General features: G+C 45.9%; 1 protein-coding gene and 1 long non-coding RNA gene across 3 annotated transcripts in view; one reads left to right on the forward strand and one right to left on the reverse strand.

The window, feature by feature from the left end:
* Positions 1 to 22944, forward strand: part of LOC135223488 (uncharacterized) — a 115059-nt gene that overhangs the window by 88005 nt on the left and 4110 nt on the right. The window lies entirely within an intron of this gene.
* LOC135223489 (uncharacterized) overlaps positions 392 to 22944 on the reverse strand; it is a 104631-nt gene continuing 82078 nt past the window's right edge. Inside the window, exon 3 of one of the 2 annotated variants that reach the window (XR_010316513.1) lies at positions 392 to 1649. This is a non-coding gene — a long non-coding RNA (uncharacterized LOC135223489). Of the gene's footprint in view, positions 1650 to 21034; positions 22423 to 22944 lie in introns of those variants that run through there. The other variant, XR_010316512.1, reaches the window with a different exon arrangement.

Below are 22944 nucleotides of genomic sequence, written 5' to 3' on the forward strand. Positions count from 1 at the left end.
GGGTTTATTGTAAAGATGAGGTAAGAGGCAGCATCTGGGTACTTATAAATTTATTTTCACAAATTTCTGACAAGACATTAACTTATGTGAATGGAAAAGTGGTATCTAACATCACAGCAAGAAGACATTATTTTAGTCAGGTGTGTTTTCTCGCACCTGGAAAACAGTTAATAATTCAGTGTATAAAATAAGGAAAGTTCTCCATTACATAGTGTTCGATAGCTTGAAGATTTTTACATTTTACAAATGGTTTTGTTTTTAAAAAATCTTGTAGCTTCAGTAGATCATCTTGGAATTGTTTCCTGGTGAAAGGAGCTGATCTTGTTTTGGCTGGTGGATGCCTGGATGGCCCAATCAGGGCCCCATAGTGCCCCCCCCCCCACGGTAAAAAAAAAAAAAAAAAAAAAAAAAAAAGATGAATTTTTTCTGGATTTTATGCTGCCTTTAGTCTGTCAGTCTACTGACGTCTGGTAGCACTTCTCTCTTTAGTTGTAGGATGTGGTGCAGGCCAGAGCAGCCAGGAGAAAGAGGGGGCCGAGCTGATGGGTGTCTATTCTAAAGAATGCAAAATTTTGGAAGTAAATATTTCTGGCAGGGTTGTATGTTGCGTTTGCTGGAAATTGTTCTAATCCTTTGCAAACACCAAAGGGAGGTGTTGGTTGTGTTTGATTTGAAAGACATCTGCTGAACTTGTTAATGACTGTCCACAGAGCGCTTCTGCTGGTGATGCATTGAATGCTGAGGGGTGGGGGGGGTTGGGGGGGGGTTCTTAGTCCCAGTAAAATCCATGGCAACTCAAATGCTGTGGGGAGGGGGTGGTTAGTAGTCCCGGTTAAATCCATGGCAACACTTTTCTCCGTCTGCGTTGACACTTGGCAGTGAACACTGCATATAGGGAGCAGTGGAGACCCTCGACCATGCCATTGCTTCTGGGTTGTAAGCTGTCTTGTGATTTACTTTTGTTCCAAGACTGGGTGAGGGAGTTCCAAAGGGAAGATGTGAAATTAGCCCCTGGTCGCTGGTGATGTATTGCAGGACTCCATGCTGACTGACCCAGTTTATTAATGCTCTTGCACAATTTTCAGCTGTGTGCTGCTAGATAGGTATCACCTCCAGCTGTCTTGTGTTGAGGTAGATGATTGTGAAGAGGGAGCTTTACCCCTCAGAGGGTGGTAGGGGCCCACAATGTCGACATGAATGTGGACAAGTTGACGGTCAGTTGTGCTGAAGTTTCTTATCCCTGACTGTATTTATGCCTTGTGACGTTGGATGTTTGGTAGGAAAGACATTCTCTTGCCCATTTCTTGGTGTCCTTGTTCATGGCCCCCCAGATAAAATGTTCTGACAGGATATGGGCAGTGAAGTTGCCTGATGGGTGTGATAGATCATGGGCAATATTGCAAGTCTTCTTCCTCAATGCCAACAGTAAACAGGGGCACGAGGATGGTTGTGTTTTCGTCTATTGCAAAATCCCTCCATGTGAGGGCGGGATTTTCCTGCTGGTCACTGAAGGTCCACGTCATCCTTCTGGGCTGCTGCTATCTCAGGATATATCCCAATCTGGATAATGTTGATAGTGTTTCTGGAAAGGCTGTTGAAGTACCACGCCCATCGCTGTGTTACTGGGATCAGTTGTCAGGGTTACAGACCTATGGGAGAGAGGGAAAATTAAAATTTTTGCAGAACTAGTGGTTTTTTGGCTAATTGAAAAGCTTTTTATTGTTTGTTAGATCAAATTAATGATTAGTGATTTTGGTTTTCCTTTTAAATATTTGTCTGAGGGCAACATTATTTTGGCATGGTTGGGTATAAAACGAAGGTACAGGCAGTCCCCGGGTTACGACGGGTTCGGCTTAAGATGTTCGGAGGTTAAGGGGCTTTTCAATTATATTAATCAGAAATTATTTTCCAGGGTTACAACACATGTTCCAAGGTTATGCTGCTTACAATGCTGATCTGGCAGATGAAATGTGACACCAAAAATGCAAAATAATCAATAATATTAAGTTTTTTTAATGAAAAATGCAATAAGAATGCTGTTTACATAGTTTTCAATGCACCCAAAGCATTAAAAGTAAGGTTTTCTTACGATTCTTGACGATGTTCTGGCTCACAACAATTTTCGGTTTACGACGCGTCTCAAGAATGGAACCCCTGTCGTAACCCGGGGACTGCATGTACAGGGGATCCCCTGTATTCGTGGACTCACGCATTCAAAGATTTCTCTCTGGAACATTTCCCCCCATTATTGGTGGAAAATTCATCTATTCATGGTATTTCTGGGCTCAGCTCGTGTCGCTGCGCGAAATATCCTTTAATCTATTATTTCTAGGGTAAATGTACTAACACATACCAGAGAATAAATAAAATAAAGAAAAAGGTCAGTATAACTGACTCGCTCACCCTCCAGGAGGGTGTCGGTATGAACACTAGGCGAGTGAGACCACAACCACGAGCCAATTGCCAATAGAAATCTCCCACTACCAAATCCCTCCAAGAGGGGAGCCGACCCACAGGGTGAGCAGCTCGTACTACTACTACTCCATCCCATGCTGTCGACTGCTGCGCCCGGTGGACATCCTTTTTCGTTAGCTCGCACGAGTCACGAGTGCTATTTTTGTTCTCTCTGTTTTTTTGTTTTTTTGTGCCCTTTCTTCGGATTTTCGATAATGGAGCGTTCAGCTATTGCAGCAGCTAAGTTAAGTACTCAGTATTTACGGTTAGTGCGTTTTTTCCGTCCCTGAGACAGTATTTGCCGTTTTTTAGGTATAAATACGTTCTCGGGGTCGGAAGCATGGCGGCATGGTCCTGCCTCGTAATGGGCGCGTTCTTGGTCTTCCATACCTGGAACATCCCCCCCTTCATTTACGCTCTATTTTGATTATCCGCGTTATTAAGGTCTACTCAGGTTGTCATGCATGCATGTTTATCACCTTTTGTAGGCTTTTTTCTATCCAGACCCTAGTCGGGGTCCTTTGTGTCGGCCCCTGACTAGCTTTGAGTGGTAGACCTGCCTTCGGGTTAGTCGTACACTCCTGGATTTTTTCTCCTGCTTTTTTACCTTCTTTCTTTCATTTTTATTTTATTTATTTGTGTATTTTGTCTTTATTAGGTTAGTTTGGCGTCTGGCTTAGCCTAGGTCCCGGCTCGCAGAGCCTATTTACCGCTGATCAGTTCGGTTGCTTCCACATAGCTTCTCTCTGATCAGTTGGTTTTTGGCCTATGGGCCTTTAGACTACCGCTTTTCAGTTCAGGTTGCTTCCCGATAGCTTCTCTCTGATCAGTTGGTTAGCCTAGGTTGGGTTACCGTATCCCAGTTATCGCCTCGTGGTCACTGTGTGATCACGGGTCGGCCAGACGCCTGCCCAGTCACCTTTCCCCCTACCCCGCTCTTTCATAGAGTCGGGCGGGGGTGGGTCGGTCTGTCCTTGCTCGCCTCACATACCCGAGCCTGCCTCCCCCTCTCCCCTCCACCGGAGGGGCTAGGGAGTCGGACAGACCCAGACTGGATCCGACCTCTCCGCTTCTCGGTCCGGCCGGGTGGGTACGTTGTGGGGGGGGCCCTGCCTTCCCCCCCCTCCGTTATGCTTGTCGCTCCGAGTTAGCTCGAGCACGTATGTCCTCTCACCCTTCCCTCCTTACTAGAGCTCCTCCCTACCGGAGTTCTGGTATCCAGCGGAAGGAGATAGTCCAACCATAGTTGGACAGGGGCATACAGCAGGTCTCTACTAACCTTACCGTTAGCTGAGTTACTACACTCGCTTCAACTGGACCTAGTCCGGTTCGCTTGTGCTTAGGTTTAAGTTATCTTAATTATCTTAAACCAATCCCCCCCCCTCCCTATATTGTACCGGATCTTTCCGGGATTATAGCCTATTCAGGCAATGCAGGGAGGGGTTATGCCCAATTTTTTTTTCCGAGCTCCGGCATGTAAACGGGAGTTCTTTTGCCCTCTAAGATACTCATGTGTCTTCCCACTTACAGGCCACCAACTGTGAGCATCCGGGATGTTCCGCTACACTTCAGGACCCCCCCCCCCTGTGGACGAAGTTTTGCCGGTCCCATGCTCCATGCGCGACTCCGCACGGTGACATCCAGGTCTGGTACCATGAAACGTGTACCATATGTTACGATCTGGTGAGCCAGCTTTTGGAAGGCGTAAGTATTCCACCTCCAGTAGCTGCTTCGCTTCTTTTAGTACTTTAAGTTTCCATCATTTATTAACTTAAGACATCTAGTTTAAGTTATACTCTAAGTTTTAGTTCTAAGTGATTCTTAAGTCTAAAATACGTTCCTCTCTTACAGGCTCCGGCAGTAAGAGATACAGCACTGGCTACCCTGCGGGCCTGGGTCGGAGGTTTTGGCAAGAACGCCGCCAAGGGTCAGCCCTACATTCTTGAGAAGCGTCTGGCATTGCTCATCTTTCCGGAGGCAGGGCGACGGGGTACGTCGACCCGGTAGATGCGGACCCGTCTATTGCCTTCATCCAACAACAGCTGGCGGCCTCTTTAACTGAACAAGACCAGGATATCTCCACGGATGTCGCTACCCTGGATATTAATGTTGAACCTATGGTAGGTATAGACGACCTGTTTTGGTCGAGGTGAAGTAATGCAGGTTACCCAAGGGTCTCCCTTGAGTCTGACTGTCTCTTCTACTCCTGCAACTTCTCCATCCTTCCAAGGCTTTACGGCTGATGAACTGTATACTCCTCCTGAGGCTTCGGTTAGGCCTAAGATCAAGTCTAAAATAATGACCTTGACTAAGACGTCATCGTCTTCGAAGAAGACGTCCTCGTCTTCTTCCTCGCGTAAGTCTCCGGCTCGTAATCCCGGCCCAGACAGGTCTAAAGGCTCTAGCTCCGGCTCTAAGTCCTCGAAAAGTAAACCCAAGGAGAGATCTCGTACCCCGGCAGTATCACCAGTTCCGCTACCTTTGGTTCCTATTCAGAGCCTACCCTCCACCTCCGCAGCAGCTCCGGCTTTGGACTCCAATGCTGGCCTTTGTTGCAACAGGTGGGCGATCTAGTGGGTACCCTTAAGAGTAGTATGGAACAAATGATATCTCGCCTATCGGACAGAATCACTTCTCAGGATTCTATTATAGCCGGTCTAAGAGAAGCCCCTCTAGCCTCTCCCTCAACCTCCAACACTAGTGGATCTCAGCTTCCCCCGTATGACTCGCTGCCCGCTTTCTCCATGAACAATCCTTGGAGAGTAGCGTCATATGCCCCCTTCCAGGATGGTCTTATCTCCATACCGGAGTTCGGAACTCGAAGAATAGAGGACTTCGAGTTCTACTCGGAAGGCTTAACAGCCTCCTTTTGGTATAGCTACGCAAGGCTCACGCCTTCGGCTATGGTTCGGGACGATAGGGTACCAAAGGAGACAGTCCTCTATTCTAGAGACCAGGCTCAGCGAGAATGGCTCAGATGTTAGAGGACATGGATTGTTCAAACACCAAAGTACAACCATTTAAAAGTCCCTTTACCATTTTCACAATGGATGAAAGTAAACCCCCCGCTCCCGTTCCTAACCAAGATAGCAAGGTCGACCATCTCAGCAGCTCAGAAGGGGGAACCCATGCCTCAGTTGAAAGAAGCAGATCCCACATCTCCATTGCTCCCTTCAATCGGAGAATTGTGGGAAGACTTGCCAAATACATTCTCAGCTGGGCCAAACTCAAACCTGACTGTGCTATGGAGCAGTTTGGCGAAAAGCTACCCAGGCTCCCAGATAGTCTTATTCAGGCTGAATTGACTCAAAATCACGACTAGCCAGATCAATCAACTCGATGGCTATGTCTGAGGTAGCAACCATGGCTTATGGTTCAGAACCAATTTTTAAGCTTATGACCAAAGCCCTGACTCAAACGGTGCAGTCAGATATGTTCGAGTTTGCCACTGCTAGAACGATTGTAGGAAGCATGTCCTGCTAGAGGCAACCATTCGTCACGAACCGAATAGGTTACTCTCTTCCAACATTTGGGGCGCAGATCTCTTCCCAGAGGCCATGTGGTTAAGGAATTACAGCAGAGGCTACGAGGTTGAACCAGAGCCATTAAAGACCGTTGGGGTTCTTACGGCTAGAAGGAGGCAAGACCTGACACCTAAAGGTAAGGGACAAAGGAAACCCAGACGTTTCCAACCTTACCAAAAGAAACAACCGCGCTTTCCCCAGCAAGTTCCAGCTGTGCCGTTAGTGCAGACAGCCCAACCCTCCACGTCTAAAGGTCAATCACAACCTATTTATGTGATATCCCCTCAGCCTCAACCCTCCACCTCATATTGCCATCTCTCCAGCTTACAATCAAGCCTTCGAGAGTCAAGCTTCTCAGAAGTATGACCGCTCGGGCAAGGGAGGCAGAGGTAAGCGGTCCTTTCGTGGAAGAGGATCGGGAGACCCCTTCAATAGGGGAAAGCACTTCAGAGGAGGCCGAGGTGGTTACAAGAACCAATGAAGAACTTCAGGTAGGAGGGAGGCTGTTTCACTTTCGCCACCGGTGGAACTTCAGCCAGTGGGCGCAGAGCATAGTGTCAAAAGGGCTGGGTTGGAGCTGGTTGACGAACCCACCTCCAGCCAGACCTTTCCGTCAACTTCCTTCCAAAGAATTGACAGAATACGCAGAGGACCTCCTTCAGAAAGGAGCTATAGCCAAAGTCAAGAGGTTAAAATTTCAAGGTCGCTTGTTCAGCGTGCCAAAGAAAGGCTCAAACAAAAGAAGAGTAATCTTAGACTTGTCCCGCTTAAACTTAGCCATCCGCTGCGACAAGTTCAAGATGCTCACGATCTCACAGGTGCGGACCTTACTTCCCCGTGGGGCCGTCACCACCTCTATCGATCTTACAGACGCCTACTATCATATCCCTATTGCAAAGACACTTCCGTCCATATCTGGGATTCAAGATAGGAGACCAGACATTCTCCTTCAAGGTAGTTCCATTCGGGCTCAACGTGGCACCCAGGGTGTTCACGAAGCTAGCGGAAGTAGTAGTGCAACAGCTCAGAGCGCAAGGGATTATGGTAGTGGCGTATCTCGACGATTGGTTGATCTGGGCCCCATCAGTCGAAGAATGCAACAAGGCCACACTGAAAGTGATCCAGTTCCTAGAATATCTAGGATTCAGATAAACAAAATCCAAGTCGAGACTCACTCCAGAGTCAAACTTTCAGTGGCTAGGCATTCACTGGAAATCTATCCTCACACACTCTGTCGATTCCATCCACCAAAAGGAAAGAAATAGCGAAGTCAGTCAAGCAATTTCTGAATCACAAACTGGCATCCAGGAGAGCTCAGGAAAGGATCCTCGGCTCTCTCCAGTTTGCATCAGTAACGAACATCTTGATGAAAGCCAAATTAAAAGACCTAACCAGGATCTGGCGCTCACGAGCAAATGTCAGGTCCAGGGACAAGCTATCCTCAGTGCCTCTGATTCTAAAGAATCGACTTCGACCGTGGGCAAAAGTCAAGAATCTATCAGTGTCAGTACCCCTTCAGTTCCCTCCACCAGGGATCACCATCCACACAGACGCGTCCTTAAGCGGCTGGGGAGGGTACTCCCAAGTCAAAAAGGTTCAAGGGATTTTGTCACCTCAGTTCCGTCAGTTTCACATAAACGTACTGGAGGCAATGGCAGTATTCTTGACTCTGAAAAGGTTACTCCCAACAAAGTACTCCCACATAAAGCTAGTCCTGGACAGCGCAGTGGTAGTTACATTGCATAAACAGAGGAGGCTCCAAGTCACGTCATCTAAATCACGTCATGATAGCCATCTTCTCCCTGGCAGACAAATTCAGTTGGCATCTTTCCTCCACCCACATAGCTGGAGTCAGAAACGTCATAGCAGACGCCCTATCCCGATCAGTACCCCTAGAGTCGGAATGGTCACTGGACGAAAGTTCGTTCCAATGGATCCTTCAAAGAGTCCCAGGGCTTCAGGTGGACCTATTCGCATCCCAAGCGAACCACAAACTACCGTGTTATGTAGCCCCCAACCTGGACCCTCTGCTTACGCCACGGACGCCCTAGCTCTAGACTGGAACAACTGGGGGAAGATTTACGTCTTCCCTCCAGTGAATCTCCTTATGAAAGTATTAGACAAACTCAGGACATTCAAGGGTCAAGTGGCTCTAGTAGCCCCAGACTGGCCGAAGAGCAATTGGTACCCCCTGATTCTGGAACTGGGCCTTCGTCCCCTTCGGATCCCCAGTCCCAAGCTCTCCCAGTCAGTACAAACGAAGACTGTGTTCGCTTCCTCAGGGATTCTCAAAACCCTAACTTTATGGATTTCATGAAGTTTGCGGCTAAAAGAGATGCGAATATTGACCCTCAGAATATTCTCTTCTTGGAATCCGATAAAAGGGATTCAACTTTGAGGCAGTATGATGCTGCTGTCAAAAAAGTTAGAACAACCTTCCTGAGAGAATCAGATATCAGAATCATGACAGTTAATTCAGCTATATCCTTCTTCAGATCCTTATTTGAAAAAGGTTTAGCAGCTAGCACGATTACGACAAACAAGTCAGCCTTGAAAAAGATATTTCAATTTGGATTTAACATAGACTTGACGGATACCTACTTCTCGTCTATTCCTAAGGCATGTGCTAGACTTAGGCCTTCTGTGAGGCCTACGTCAGTTTCATGGTTCTTAAACGATGTTCTAAAACTGGCTTCCGAAACCGATAATGACACATGCTCGTTTATGATGCTCCTAAGGAAAACCCTATTTTTATTAAGCTTGGCTTCAGGAGCAAGAATTTCAGAACTGTCGGCTTTGTCCAGAGATCCGGATCATATTCAATTCCTTCCCACAGGGGAAGTACTACTTTCTCCGGAACGTAGCTTTTTGGCAAAAAATGAAGATCCTTTGATGAGGTGGGAACCTTGGAAAGTTTTACCTCTTCCACAAGATGTATCCCTTTGTCCAGTTTCAGCCTTGTACGAGCCTTTCTATCCAGGACCTCCTCATCCTCATCGGGGCCCCTCTTTAAGAGGGAAAAAGGTGGAACTTTATCCATTAAAGGCATCAGGCAACAAATCCTGTACTTTATCAAACAAGCCAATCCTGACTCTTTCCCAAAAAGCACATGATGTCAGGGCAGTAGCCACCTCAATTAATTATTTCCAACACATGAACTTTGATGAGTTGAAAAAATATACCGGATGGAAATCGCCGACAGTGTTCAAACGCCATTACCTTAAGTCCTTGGAAGCTCTGAAATTTTCAGCAGTAGCAGCGGGAAACATAGTTTCCCCTGACTCTAGTTAATTTGTAGTAGAAGATTCAGTCCTCCTTTCTACCTGCCTCTCCCAACAGTTCGTCTATTCCTACAGTGTTCATTTATATTCACCTTGTGCCTTAGCTGCTTTTTAATAAGCTAGTGAGTGCCCCTTATTTTTGTGCTAGGGACACTCACAGATGATTATGCATATTGATCTCATGGATTGTTACCCCCCACACTTATTTTTTATGCTAGGGGATACATCTCAATTATAATGGTTTACGGGTTTTGTATATTAAGTCATATACTTCCTTATATATATTATCATTGTTGATTAATTTGATTGTTTGAATTGCTATATTTTGATACATGCCTTTACACAGATACCATTCGGTTACATGTAGCCAATTTACCTCTGTACATATGTAAATTACCTTATGTTAAGAAACATGTTTAGAATTAAGGGTAATTTAAGCATATTATTACTTTGTATCACGGTGGGTATTTGTATCTTTTTAGCATTATATTCTTTATTAATTTTTTCTTTATTTTATTTGGGACCTATGATTATTTTAATTTATTACTTTTGTTTACAATCTTGTGCTATTTCTCTGGTACGATTTCGCGCAGCGACACGAGCTGAGCCCAGAAAAGGGATTTTGACGTAAGGAAAAATCTATTTCTGGGCGATTGGCTCGTGTCGCCAGCGAAATCCCACCCTACCCATCCCTTCGCCAAGATTGTCTGCTAACTTCAGGATGGCCACCAGGGGCGCAGCAGTCGACAGCATGGGATGGAGTAGTAGTAGTACGAGCTGCTCACCCTGTGGGTCGGCTCCCCTCTTGGAGGGATTTGGTAGTGGGAGATTTCTATTGGCAATTGGCTCGTGGTTGTGGTCTCACTCGCCTAGTGTTCATACCGACACCCTCCTGGAGGTGGAGCGAGTCAGTTTATACTGACCTTTTCTTTATTTTATTTATTCTCTGTATGTGTTAGTACATTTACCCTAGAAATAATAGTTAAAGGATATTTCGCTGGCGACACGAGCCAATCGCCCAGAATAGATTTTTCCTTACGTCAAAATCCCTTTTTTCTGCAAGAAAATATCCACAAATTCCTGTTTTTTATATATTTTTTATTTTATAATCATTAAATGCACTTTTTTCCGACACGTAATACAAACCCTCGGTCCTTTACATAGGGATTTACTTACAGCGCCAGCTGGACCGGTCGTGAGCTTTCTAACAAGGTAGTTCGGTAATAACTGCTTGTCTGATAGTTGGGAGTCCCGCCCGACTGGAGGTAAACATTCCACTTTGCTTTCCACTGCTGTCGGATGAAGAAGTTTGTTTCATTGTTCTCTCTCTGCCCACCATCGTCGTGAGACTTTCTCACCTTCGATTACGAAGCTGTCTTTGTTTTCAAACTTTTCTTGTTGCTGTAGTACTTGTAGTGTGCATCCACATGAGTACTTACTGATTTTTTTTCTTTTTTGTGTTTATGAATTGTGGTTTGCATTGAGTCCATAGCCATGCAACCCAACCCCCCCCCTCCCCCCAACCAACCCAACCGAGAGTATGCCCTGGTGTGGATGGCCATAATTGTGGGGCTTTAGGTCCTCTGATCAAGTGAACTCACATTTATTGTGTGCTCGGTGCCGAGGGCTCGGCACCGTGCTCTTGGGCCGATCCTTGTGATATTTATATGTTGTGGTCGGAAGAGCAGTGGGAGCGCTATGAGAGGAGGAAGAAGGTGCCTCCTCAGGTGTGACTGCCGCTGCAGGTGGAGACCTCCAGCAGGTCTGGTGCTCGCTGAGCCTTCTGGGCACTCCCAGCATTCAGAGGCTGTAGCAACACCTGGCTGCCCCTGTGACTCTGACGACCACGACAATCTCTACACCAGGGTATGCTGCGCCGCCGCACCTGGTGTATACGCAGCATGTAACGTTGGTGACTCCATCAGCCACTGTGGAGGTCCTGATGACATTCGTGCAGTGGGAGGAGATGGTCCCTCCGCCTGAGTTTGCTGTCCTCTCCCCAGCCCCTGACTTCGAGTGGCCGAAGAGCTCCCCGCTCGACCGCCCACCAGTTCCGGTACCTGTTCCTGCCCTCTGGTGTTGCTGCTCCCGCCGCAGGTCCCTCCGGACAGGTGCAGCTGGGCCGTGTTGCTACCGCAACTTCCCCAGCTCCGTCCTGGATGGAGGACCTAACAGTGGTCCTGAGGAAGCTGACAAAGAAGAGGTCCAAGAAGAAGAGGAAAGTATCGTTGTCGTCTGCTGCCGCCTCTTCCCCTTCGACTTCCAAGGCCCCACAGCCAAGGAAGAAGGTCCCCCCCCCAAAGAAGTCTCGCACAGAGACTTCTAAGGGTCTATCCCACTCTCGGGCTCTGGTGGGACAGTTGGGTCTTCCGCTGGTCCTCCTATTCCTGTGGGAACGGGGCCTGTCTCTCCTTCCCCAGGGAAGAAGAACACGGGGACTGTAGGGGTACCAGCTACCGCTGGTACCTCTTCTCCTGGTTCCAGAGGTTCCACCTCTACAACAGGAACTGTCTCATGAGTAGGTGACCGTGCAGCCAGGGTCCAGACCGCTGAGCCTGCTCGCCGTTAGGACCCAGGCATGGAGCAGAGGACTGGTGGGAGTCGCTCAGGTGACTCTCACCAGGCCGGCAATTGCTCTCGCAGCGATCCCCTGGTTCCCAGGGCTGACATGACGGTCCCACCAGACCAATCGCGTGGTGAGGCCAGGAAGAGGTCCCCCCAGTCACCAGGCCCAGCCTCAGCTGGATCAGGTACCGTGACGCGTCAAGAGGACGGTGCACGCTCTCACCACGTCAGTGGGCACTACTGGTCATCCGAGTGTCGCTCCCACCGGGACTGGATGGCTCGCACAACTGGTAGCAGTTCTCCTGACGCTCGGGACCGTCGCTACCGTTCTCGGTCCAGCAGTTCTCCTCACGGAGACCGCGGGATTAGACCTGCAGCTCTGTCGCCACCGAGGGTTGGCGATCACCTGCAGTCCTCCCAGCCCACTGGCTCTGCTGGTAGGCAGGGTGGGAGTGTCAGGTCTTTCTCATCTGTGCCTTCAACCTCCTCAGGCTGCACTGGGAGGAGCGAGGCGACTAGGGGTAACCGTGAGGAGCGCGCTCCACACGGACCCGCCGCCACGAGAGCCTACGAGCCTGGCTTGGTCCTGGGACTGAGCAGGTCGTACGCTCAAGTGGTTGGAGGAGACCATGAGGGGTCTGATGGGGTTCCTCCTTCAGAAGGAGGAGGATCTTGGGAGGTGATCGGCCTGGATGGATCTGACGGTCCATCGCCTCAGGACGTTATCACTCCCGAGATCCAGAGGTCTTTCGCGGAGGTCATTGTGCTGATTCGTCAGCACGACCACCTCGGTGAAGGATCAATGCTTCCTCCCTCTGAACCTCCATCGAGGTTGGAGTTGTTCTTGGGTCCTAAGAAGGAACCCAGGACAACGGTGGGTTTGCCCCGGTCCTCCTTGGCCAACGGTGTGCTGGGCCAAGTTGACTCTCTCGTCTCTGGACAGGAGGGCTCTCTTAGGTCCGGCAGGTCGGACAAGCTGCTTCCCCCTCTTCTACCCCGTCAGCGGTGATTCTATGTGCCATCGGTAGACCCGTTGCCGACCAAGTAGGTTAACCTGGAGATAGCTAGGCTAACTCCAGGGGTGCCTCTCCATCACCTGCTGGCTGAGAACCTCTGGTTCTCACAGCAAGAGGCATTGGCCTTGGAAGTGACTGCCATGGCAGCCTTCCAAGCAGTCTCCTGGCTGGACCTGTGGTCCCTAACGGTGTCCAGAGTCACAGCCTCCTTGGGACCCATCTCTCCTGAAGGAGACTAGGCATTCAGGAGACTGTGTCAGTCTGGAGGTAGAGCCATTTCCTACCTCGCCTACCAGACGGCCAACCTGGTCCTGAGGCGTCGAGATACAGTCCTCACTTGGGTGACCAGGGCGGCTGGTCGTGAAATAACGTTGGGTCTGCGAAACGGACCGTTGCTGGGTTCCGCCTCTCTCTTCCCCAGAGAGATGGTGGATGCTGTGGTGGAACTGAAGACAGTGACCGCTCGTACACCAGGCAGTCTCGAAGGCTTCTGGGCAGCCTCAAGCACCTGCGGCCAAGCCTCAGAGCTCGGCTAACCCTTCCTCTGCCACCCAAACATCAGCTGTGTCGAGGTCAAGAGGAAAGACCCAGTCTTTGACTTCTGCTTCAAGGAACAAGCGTCAGCCCTCCTCCCAGACTTCCTACTCCCGTAGGGGTCCCGCCAAGCAGAAGTTGAAGAAGGGGAAATGCTAGGGACAGCGTTCCCCCTCACCTGCTGCCGGAAGTGGGGGGGTGCCTGGTAAGCCATTGGGCAACTTGGCAGCACTACGGAGCCGAGACCTGGGTAGTGGATGTCCTTCGGGAGGGATATCTGCAACCTTTTGAGTTGCGGCCACCTTCAGATGTATGTTCCCAGTTCTGCCAGGGATGTAGCGCTTCGGTAAGAGGTCAAGACCATGCTGAGCAAGCGAGCTGTGGAGATCGTACGAGGTCAGTTGCCGGGCTTCTACAGCTGACTCTTCCTAGTGGAGAAGTCATCGGGGGCTGGCGATTCGTTCGCCAGACTCAGTGCTTGATTCCATCAGGGAGAACGACTTCATGCTTTCGGTATACTTGAAGGATGTGTATTTCCAAATACCCATCCATCAGTCCTCCAGGAAGTACTTCCGCTTCATTTTTGATGGGACAGTGTACCAGTTCAGGGCACTTTGTTTTGGTCTCTCGACCGCCCCGCTGGTGTTCACGCGAGTGTTCACTCTGGTGTCGGCTTGGGCCCATTCGGTCGGGATACGTATCCTGAGGTTTCTCAACGATTGGCTGGTCCTGGTTTGTTTGTATGGTGTTTTTATGTTGCATGGAACCAGTGGTTATTCAGCAACAGGACCAACGACGACTTTACATGACTTCCGAACCACGTTGAGAGTTAACTTCTTTTACCAGAAATACACATCTCTCACTCCTCAATGGAATGGCCGAGAATCAAACTAGCGACCGCCGAGGTGGGACACCAACACCATACCAATCACGCCATTGAGGCTGGTCCTGGTGAGCTCCTGCTTGCAGTTGCTGCAGGACAGGAATCGACTCTTCGACTTCTGCCACGATCTGGGGATCGTGGTGAACTTCGAGAAGTCAGATCACAAGCCCACGCAGAGGATGAAGTACCTGGGCATGCTGATTGACACAGTGCAGCACGAGTCTTCCCTGGAGACTTGCGGATCAGCAAGTTCAGGGAGCCAGCCAGACTGTTCCTTTCTCAACGGGAACAGTCAGCTCAGCAGCGGCAAGTCATGATTGGTCACCTGTCGTCACTGGAGAAGTTAGTCCCTCAAGGGCGTCTTCACCTGCGGTCTCTTCAGTGGAGATTAAAGGAGTGTTAGTCACAGGCACGGGATCCACAGTCCCTCGTTCCTCTCATGGAGGAAGTAAGGGAGGACCTGGCCTGGTGGCTAGAGGACAGGAACCTCATAATAGAGTGCCCCTGCGCACTCCCCCTACGGAGGTGTTGCCGTTCTCAGATGCATCGACTGAGGGTTGGGCCGTACACCTGGAAGAGTTGCTTGTCGCAGGCGTGTGGAACCATCAAGAAAAGCACCTTCACATCAACATCCTGGAACTCAAGGCTGCGTTCCTCGCACTCCAAGAGTTCCGGGGTGCTGATGAGCGAAACACCACAGTATAGTGGCATACGTCAACAAACGTGGGCCTAGTGTCCCTCCCGTTGCACCAGTTGATGATGCAGGTGCACGAGTGGGCCATAGCTCACTCGGTAGAGCTGTCATCCAGATACATTCCAGACAAAAGGAACGTAGTGGCAGACAAGCTCAGCCACCGGAATCAGATGATTGGGATCAAATGGTCTCTTCACCCCACAGGTCAAAGGCCCTTTGACCTGTGGGGGCATCCAGTCGTGGATCCGTTCGCCGGGTCACCACCCGACACAACAGGAAACTCAAGGTTTTCTTCTCAGTCGTGCCGGACCCATGGGCAGCTGAAGAGGACGCGTTCCAGCATCCGTGGGACAACCTCCTAGTCTACGCCTTTCCCTTGTTATGCCTGATTCGCAAGGTAATCAACAGAGTGCTGGTCACCAGCAATCTTCGGATGATTCTGGTGGCACCCAAATGGCCTCAGGCTGTTCGGTATCCGGACCTGCTGGCTCTTCTCTCCGAGGCACTGTGAGAGATTCCCCCTTGGCACAACCTACTGTGCCAACCACATGTGGAGTGGTACCACCGAGCGGTTCAGTCCCTGTGTCTTCACGGCTGGCAGTTATCCACCATTTCTTGCGAGCGAGAGGCTTTTCTTGCCGAGCGGCAACAGAGATGGCAGGGTACCTCCGACAGCCCTTTGCAGCAGTGTACCAGGGGAAGTGGTCCGTCTTCTGTGGTTGGTGTCGTGGACGGGGTCTCTCTCCACTCAGAGCCACTCTTCAGCAGATAGCGGATTTCCTCGTCTCTCTTTGCCAAGAGAAGTTCCTCTCCGTCTCCGCAGTTAAAGGCAACAGAGCCGCCCTGGCCCTAGTCCTTAAACTGCGAGGAGTCGATCTTTCCACTTCCATGGAAATTTCACTCCTAATGAAGAGCTTCGAGAGGTTGTCCACCCAGGGAACTCAGGCCCCTGGGGTGGGATGTGACTCTCGTACTTGGGAGCCTGACTCACAGATCCTTCGAGCCACTCCGAGAGTCGTCAGACAGGGATCTGACCCTCAAGACCGTCTTTCTGCTGGCCCTGGCATCAGCGAAGAGGGTAGAACTTCATGGTCTTTCCTTCAACATTAAGCACTTGAGGGGATGAGGATTGGTTATGCTCAATTTCGTCCCGGACTTCGTAGTGAAGACTCAGAACCCTTCAGTCCCTGACGACAGGTTTGAGTCCTTCACGATCCCCTCCCTGAAAGACTTCACCAACAATGATGCAGATGAGATGCTGCTTTGTCCTGTGAGGGTGCTGCGGTGCTACCTGAAGAGAACGCGTCACCTCAGGGCTGAGTGTCGACGCCTCTTCGTTAGCACTGGGGTTACCAAGAAAGAAGTGTCCAAGAACACTATTTCTTTCTGGCTTCGTGAGGTAATCCGGAAGGCGTACGCTTCAAACAGGACTGCCGACACCAGTACCCTTCATCCAAGAGCCCACGAAGTCAGAGGTATTGGTCCAACCCTTACATTCCACAAGAACTTGTCTGTGGCACAGGTACTGAAGGCAGGGGTTTGGGCCAACCAGACCACCTTCACCTCCTTCTACCTTTGGGATATTGCCCACAGGTCCATTGACACTTTCCTTGGGACCTGTGGTGGCTGCTCAGCAAGTTGTGTAGCATACCCAGCTCCCTAACCGGACAAGGTAGCATCTCATCCTTGTGAGACTGCATGAATGGAAGAGTGAATGAGTGTGACTGGCTTCTCTTCCTCCTCTTTTTCTTCCCTCTCCCTGCGGGCAGAGGGTGGCAGTTGTCACCACGCTGGACAGGATGATTGATGCAGGTAAGCTACGTAACCGAGCTCCACTCTATCCCTTTCATTAGGGATGGAAGCGTTTATCCACCACTTCCCTAACGAGGGGGGAAGTGGACATCAGCGAGAGACAAACCCAAGACTTTATATTGGCTCTTGCGTAGGAACTAGTTCTTGCTTGCTATTCATAAGAGGCACGCTTGCCTCCCTCTTATGAATTTGGTCCAGAGGTCTGACCACTGATCCTGCAGTGCACACTCCAATCAGTTGGACAGAGGCTAGGCTCAATCCCTTTGTTCTTGCGACCAGGGAGGGAACCAAGGTCGGATGAACACCAGTCTGTTCACAAGACTCAGATTCCACCCACCAATAAGTGAGTCTTCCCTATGTAAAGGACCGAGGGTTTGTATTACGTGTCGGAACAAATCACAATTTTGAAGTAAATTGTATTTTTCCTAACTATACAAACCTGAGGTCCTTTACATAGGGATTTACTTACAGCGCCAGCTGGACCGGTCGTAAGCTTTCTAACAAGGTAGTTCAGTAGTGACTGCTTGTCAGATGGTCAGGAGTCCCACCCGACTGGAGGTAAACATTCCACTTTGCTTTAGGCCCAGGAACAGAGTGAGGGGTGGCATGAGGTGGGACTGTGTTAAGAACCTCAGGTTTGTATAGTTAGGAAAAATACAATTTACTTCAAAATTGTGATTTTTGTGATACAGTGGGGCATCGCTTAATCGCGGATCAGTAATCATGGATTCAGTTAACCCTTAAACGCTGAGCCGGTATTTCCGAAAGTGTCTCCCGTATGCCGGCGGCGTTTTCAAAAAATCACAGCACGCTTAATTTTCAAGATTAAGAGTTCATTTTTGGCTCCTTTTTTGTCATTGCCTGGAGTTTAGTATGCAACCATCAGAAATGAAAAAAATATCATTATCATATATAAATATTGGAATATATGACAGCGTGAAAAAAATTTCATATATAATTGTATACAAATCGCGCTGTGAGCAAAACGGTTAAAGCTAATGAGTTCATTTTTTTCTTGTTGTATTGTACACTAAATTGCAATGATTTTGGTATATAACAAATTGTAAAACGATCAAAGCAACACAGAGAAAATATTATCACAATATAATGCATGAATTCATAATGCGCGGACGTAAAAAAAAAGCTTTTAAAAAATTCACCATAAATCGAAATATTGTGCTAGAGACTTCCCGTTTGTTGCAAAATGAAGGTAATTGATTGAATATTACTAGACTGTAAGTGTTGTAGCTTAAAATTGCAGTTTTCGACCATTTTGGTCGAGTTTAATTTGACCGAAGGTCGAATTTTTTCTATTTATCGTTATTCATATGAAAATATTTCAAAACTGATAAAAGCTACAACCATGGGTTGTCTTTAGTTGTATTCTACATGAAATTGCGCACATTTTCATATATAAAAACTTTATGTAACGGCTAATTTAAAATGGTGCAAACATTACGACAATCGGACAAAAAAATTTATGATTTTTTCGTAGGAGTTACCGCGCGGACGTAAGGAAAAAGATTTTTTCATAAATTCGCCATAAATTGAATATTGTGCTAGAGACTTCCAATTTGTTGCAAAATAAAGGTAAATGATTGAATATTACTAGAATGTAATAGTTTTAGCTTACAATTGTGTTTTTTGACCATCTCGGTCGAGTCAAAGTTGACTGAAGGTTGAAATTTTGGCACTTATCGTTATTTATATGAAAATATTTCAAAACTGATAAAAGCTACAACCATGGGATATTTATTGTTGTATTCTACATGAAATTGCACACATTTTCATATATATAAAACTTTATTTAACGGCTAATATAAAACTGCAAACATTACGACAATCTGACGAAAAAATTTCTGATTTTTTTCGGAAGAGTTACCGTGCGGACGTAAGGAAAATATTTTTTTTTCATAAATTCAAAATAAATCTAAATATTGTGCTAAAGACTTCTAATTTGTTGCAAAATATAGGTAAATGATTGAATATTACTACAATGTAAGAGTTTAAGCTTACAATTGCATTTTTCGACCATTTCGGTCGAGTCAAATTTGACCAAAGGTTGATGTTTTGGCACTTATCGTTATTTAATTTCAAAACTGATAAAAGCTACAACCATGGGTTGTTTGTTGTTGTATTCTACGTGAAATTGCGCACATTTCCATATATAAGACTTTATGTAACGGCTAATATAAAACTGTGCAAACATTACAACAATCGGATGAAAAAATTTCTGATTTTTTCGGAAGAGTTACCGCGTGGACATAAGGAAAAAGTTTTTTTTCATAAATTCACCATAAATCGAAATATTGTGCTAGAGACTTCCAATTTGTTGTAAAATGGAGGTAAATGATTGAATATTACTAGAATGTAAGAGTTTTGGCTTACAATAAATGTAAATGTTGCTTTCAACACAACCGTATACGTACACCATTTTCATAACATTAAATGTTTACATTATTACCTTTATTGTCAGTTAATATGTATCATAATGTGAATCTGTTCGTGTATGTTGGTGGTTATCGCACTGCAACTACACTTAGCCTACTAATGAACGCCGTACATAAACCTAGAATAGGCTATTTATTACGAAGATAGGACAATAATATATAAGGTGAGAATGGTTTTATTACCTTTATTGTCAGTTAATATCATAAAATGAGTCTTTTAACCCTTAAACGCCGAATGGACGTATTAAACGTCGAGTCAAAATGTCTCCCGTATGCCGAATGGACGTACCATATGTCGACTCAAAAAATTTTTTTTTTAAATTCGCGGAAAAATACTTTAGGCCTACCAGCCGAAAACTTTTGAATCACGCGCCTTGGAGTTTACGGATCGAGGTGTTGTTTTGTTAACAATCGTTACGCAGGCGCGCAAGCGCGAATTTCTTTCGTGCCGCACTAAAAAGTATCTGTGACACATCTCGGAAATTTAGTCACTTTGACATAATTTTTGTACCATTTTAAATTAGCCGTTACATGAAGTATTATATATGAAAATGTGTGCATTTTTATGTAGAATACAACAAAAAATACTCATGATTGTAGCTTTTATCAGTTTTGAGATATTTTTATATAAATAACGATAATTGCCAAAATTTCAACCTTCGGTCAACTTTGACTCTACCGAAATGGACACGAAAAAACGCAATTGTAAGCTAAAACTCTTATATTTTTAGTAATATTCAATCATTTACCTTAATTTTGCAACTAATTGGAAGGTCTCTAGCACAATATTTCGATTTATGGTGAATTTATGAAAAAACTTTTTCCTTATTTCCGCACGTAACTCTTCCGAAAAAATCATACATGCGATTGTGGTAATGTTTGCACCATTTTAAAATTAGCCGTTATATAAAGTTTTATAAATGGAAATGTGCGCAATTTCATGCACAATACAACTAAAAACAACCCATGGTTGTAGCTTTTATCAGTTTTAGAGATAATTTCATATAAATAACGATAATTGCCAAAATTTCAACCTTTGGTCAACTTTGACTCTACCGAAATGGTCGAAAAATGCAATTGTAAGCTAAAACGCTTATATTCTAGTAATATTCAAGCATTTACCTTCCTTTTGCAACAAATTGGAAGTCTCTAGCAATATTAAAGATTTATGGTGAATTTATGAAAAAAATAACATTTTCTTTACGTCCGCGCGGTAACTCTTTCCAAAAAAAATCATTACTTGTGATTGTGGTAATGTTTGCACCATTTTAAATTAGCCGTTACATACAGTATATATGAAAATGTGTGCAATTTCATGTAGAATACAAAAAAAAAAATTGAAGGTTGTAGCTTTCTCATTTTTGAAATATTTGCATATAAATCACGATAAATATGGAAAAAAACCACGTTCGGTCAACTTTGACTCTACCGAATGGTCGAAAAACGCAATTGTAAGCTAAAAATCGTATAGTCTAGTAATATTCAGTCATTTATCTTCATCTTGAAACAAATTCGAAGTCTCAGCAAAATATTTTAGATTTATGGTGAATTTAAAAAAAAATCTTTCCTTCCCTCCGCGCGCGGATTCTCCGCCACAAATCTCCGAAATGCGTACGTCCCATTCTCGGAATATTTGCTTCGTTTCATATTAGGCATTTCATAGAGTTTTATATATGAAAATGTGCGCAATTTCATGTAGAATAAAACAAAAAAATATTTGGAAGGTTATAGCTTTTCTTATTTCCGAAATAATTGCATATAAAAAATATATATATACAAAAAAATTCGACATTCTCGTCAACTTTAACTCGTCAGATATGGTCGAAAACTGCAATTGTAAGCTAATACTCTTACAGTATAGTAATATTCAATCATTTGTCTTCATTTTTAAAGAAATTGGAAGTCTCTAGGACAATATTTAGATTTATGGTGAATTTTTGAAAAAAATATTTGTTTACGTCCGTGCGTTACGAATTCATGCATTATTTTGTGATAATATTTTCTCTGTGTTGCTTTTATCGTTTTACAATGTGTTATATACCAAAATGATTGCAATTTAGTGTAAATTACAACGAAAAAAAAGTAACTTGTTACCTTTAACCGTTTTGCGCACAGCTCGATTTGAATACAATTATATATGAAATTTCGTTTTTGCGCTATCATATATCGCATTATTTTTATATGATAATGATAATTTTTTTCATTTCTGATGGTTGCATACTAAACTTAATCTTGAAAACTAAGCGCGCTGTGATTTTTTGAAAAAAATATTTTTTCCGCTTCTACGCTCACTCTGAAACACCTCCGGCACACGGGAGACAATTTTTTTTTTACTGCTTCGGCGTTTAAGGGTTAAGGTGATAGTTGAAAACATATTTGGTGTTTGAACTAAAGTGGACAGTTATAAACATTGGAATAGTGGTCTTGGGTGGGTTAATTATCAAAGTAGGCAGTTTTAAGCAATTTTTGAGGGGGTATCAGGATAACATGGGTATTTACTTATCATGGGGGGTTTCTGGGCCCTATCCCCCGCGGATAACGAGGCCCTACTGTAAAACTATTAAAAAGACCAGGTATAAACATTTTTAGGGTTTTTTTTTTCTTGAGTTTTAACTTAAGTTTTAACTAACAAAATAGGAGGTTTTAAGCATTTTTATAGGAGTTCCAACTATTTGTGGCGGTGGGGGTTCTGGTACGCATCCCCGGAAAATACAGGGGAACCATTGTAATTGTTTCACAGGTCATGTTTTCGTTGTCTATCGTGAAATCCCTCTATATGTGAAGCCAGTTTTTTGCCTGCCAGAGTTGCTGAAGGTTCACATCATCCTTCTGAGCCACTGGTATCTTGGGATATGATATCCTATCTGGACGGTGTAGATAGTGTCTGGAAAAGGGCGTCGGCGACATTGTTGGATATTGCAGACAGGTGGCACTGCTGACATTCCATCCAACAGTCTGGCTTTTTCGTGAGAGCATGGACAAACGGTTAAAGGTTCATATGCACTACAAACTGCAGTCCTTCAAGCATGTATTGAAAATGTTGGATAGCCTGGTGGACTGCTAGCATCTCTTTCGAATGTGGAATATTTTTTTCCGCTGGCAATAGCATTTTGCTGAGGAAAACCAACAGACAACAACCTTCGCCTGCATCCTGTTAAAGTACCGTGCCCATTGCTGTGTTAATGGCATCAGTTGTCAGGGTTAAGGACCTATGGGAGAGAGGGAAAATTAAATTTATTGCAAAACTAGTGGGTTTTATGGCTATCTGAAAAGTTTTTTTTTAACCAAATTAATGATTTCTGTTTTCCTTTTAAGCATTCCTATGATGGCGACATTTTTTGGCACAGTTGGGTATAAAAGGATGGTGCTTGTTTTCATCCTCTATTGTGAAATCCCTCTACGTGAGGCTAGGATTTTCCCGCCAGAGTTGCTGAGGGTTCAAGTCATCTTCTGGGCTGTGCTGTCTCGGGATATATCCAAATCTGGACGATGTTGATAGTGTTTCTGGAAAAGGGCGTCTGCAACGTTGTTGGAGAAGCCTTTCAGGTATATCTGATTGTGTTGGGGAATTCCGATATTTCAGACAGGTGGCTTTGCTGACATGTCGACCAACAATATGTGTTTTTTGTAGAAGCATGGACCAAGGGCTGAGGGTGTCTGTGCTACGAATTGCTGTCCTTCAAGTATGTGCTGGAAATGTCAAATGGCCCAGTTGACTGCTAGCAACTCTA

The sequence above is a fragment of the Macrobrachium nipponense genome, chromosome 10 (genome assembly GCF_015104395.2).
Source record: "Macrobrachium nipponense isolate FS-2020 chromosome 10, ASM1510439v2, whole genome shotgun sequence".
NCBI lineage: Eukaryota > Metazoa > Arthropoda > Malacostraca > Decapoda > Palaemonidae > Macrobrachium > Macrobrachium nipponense.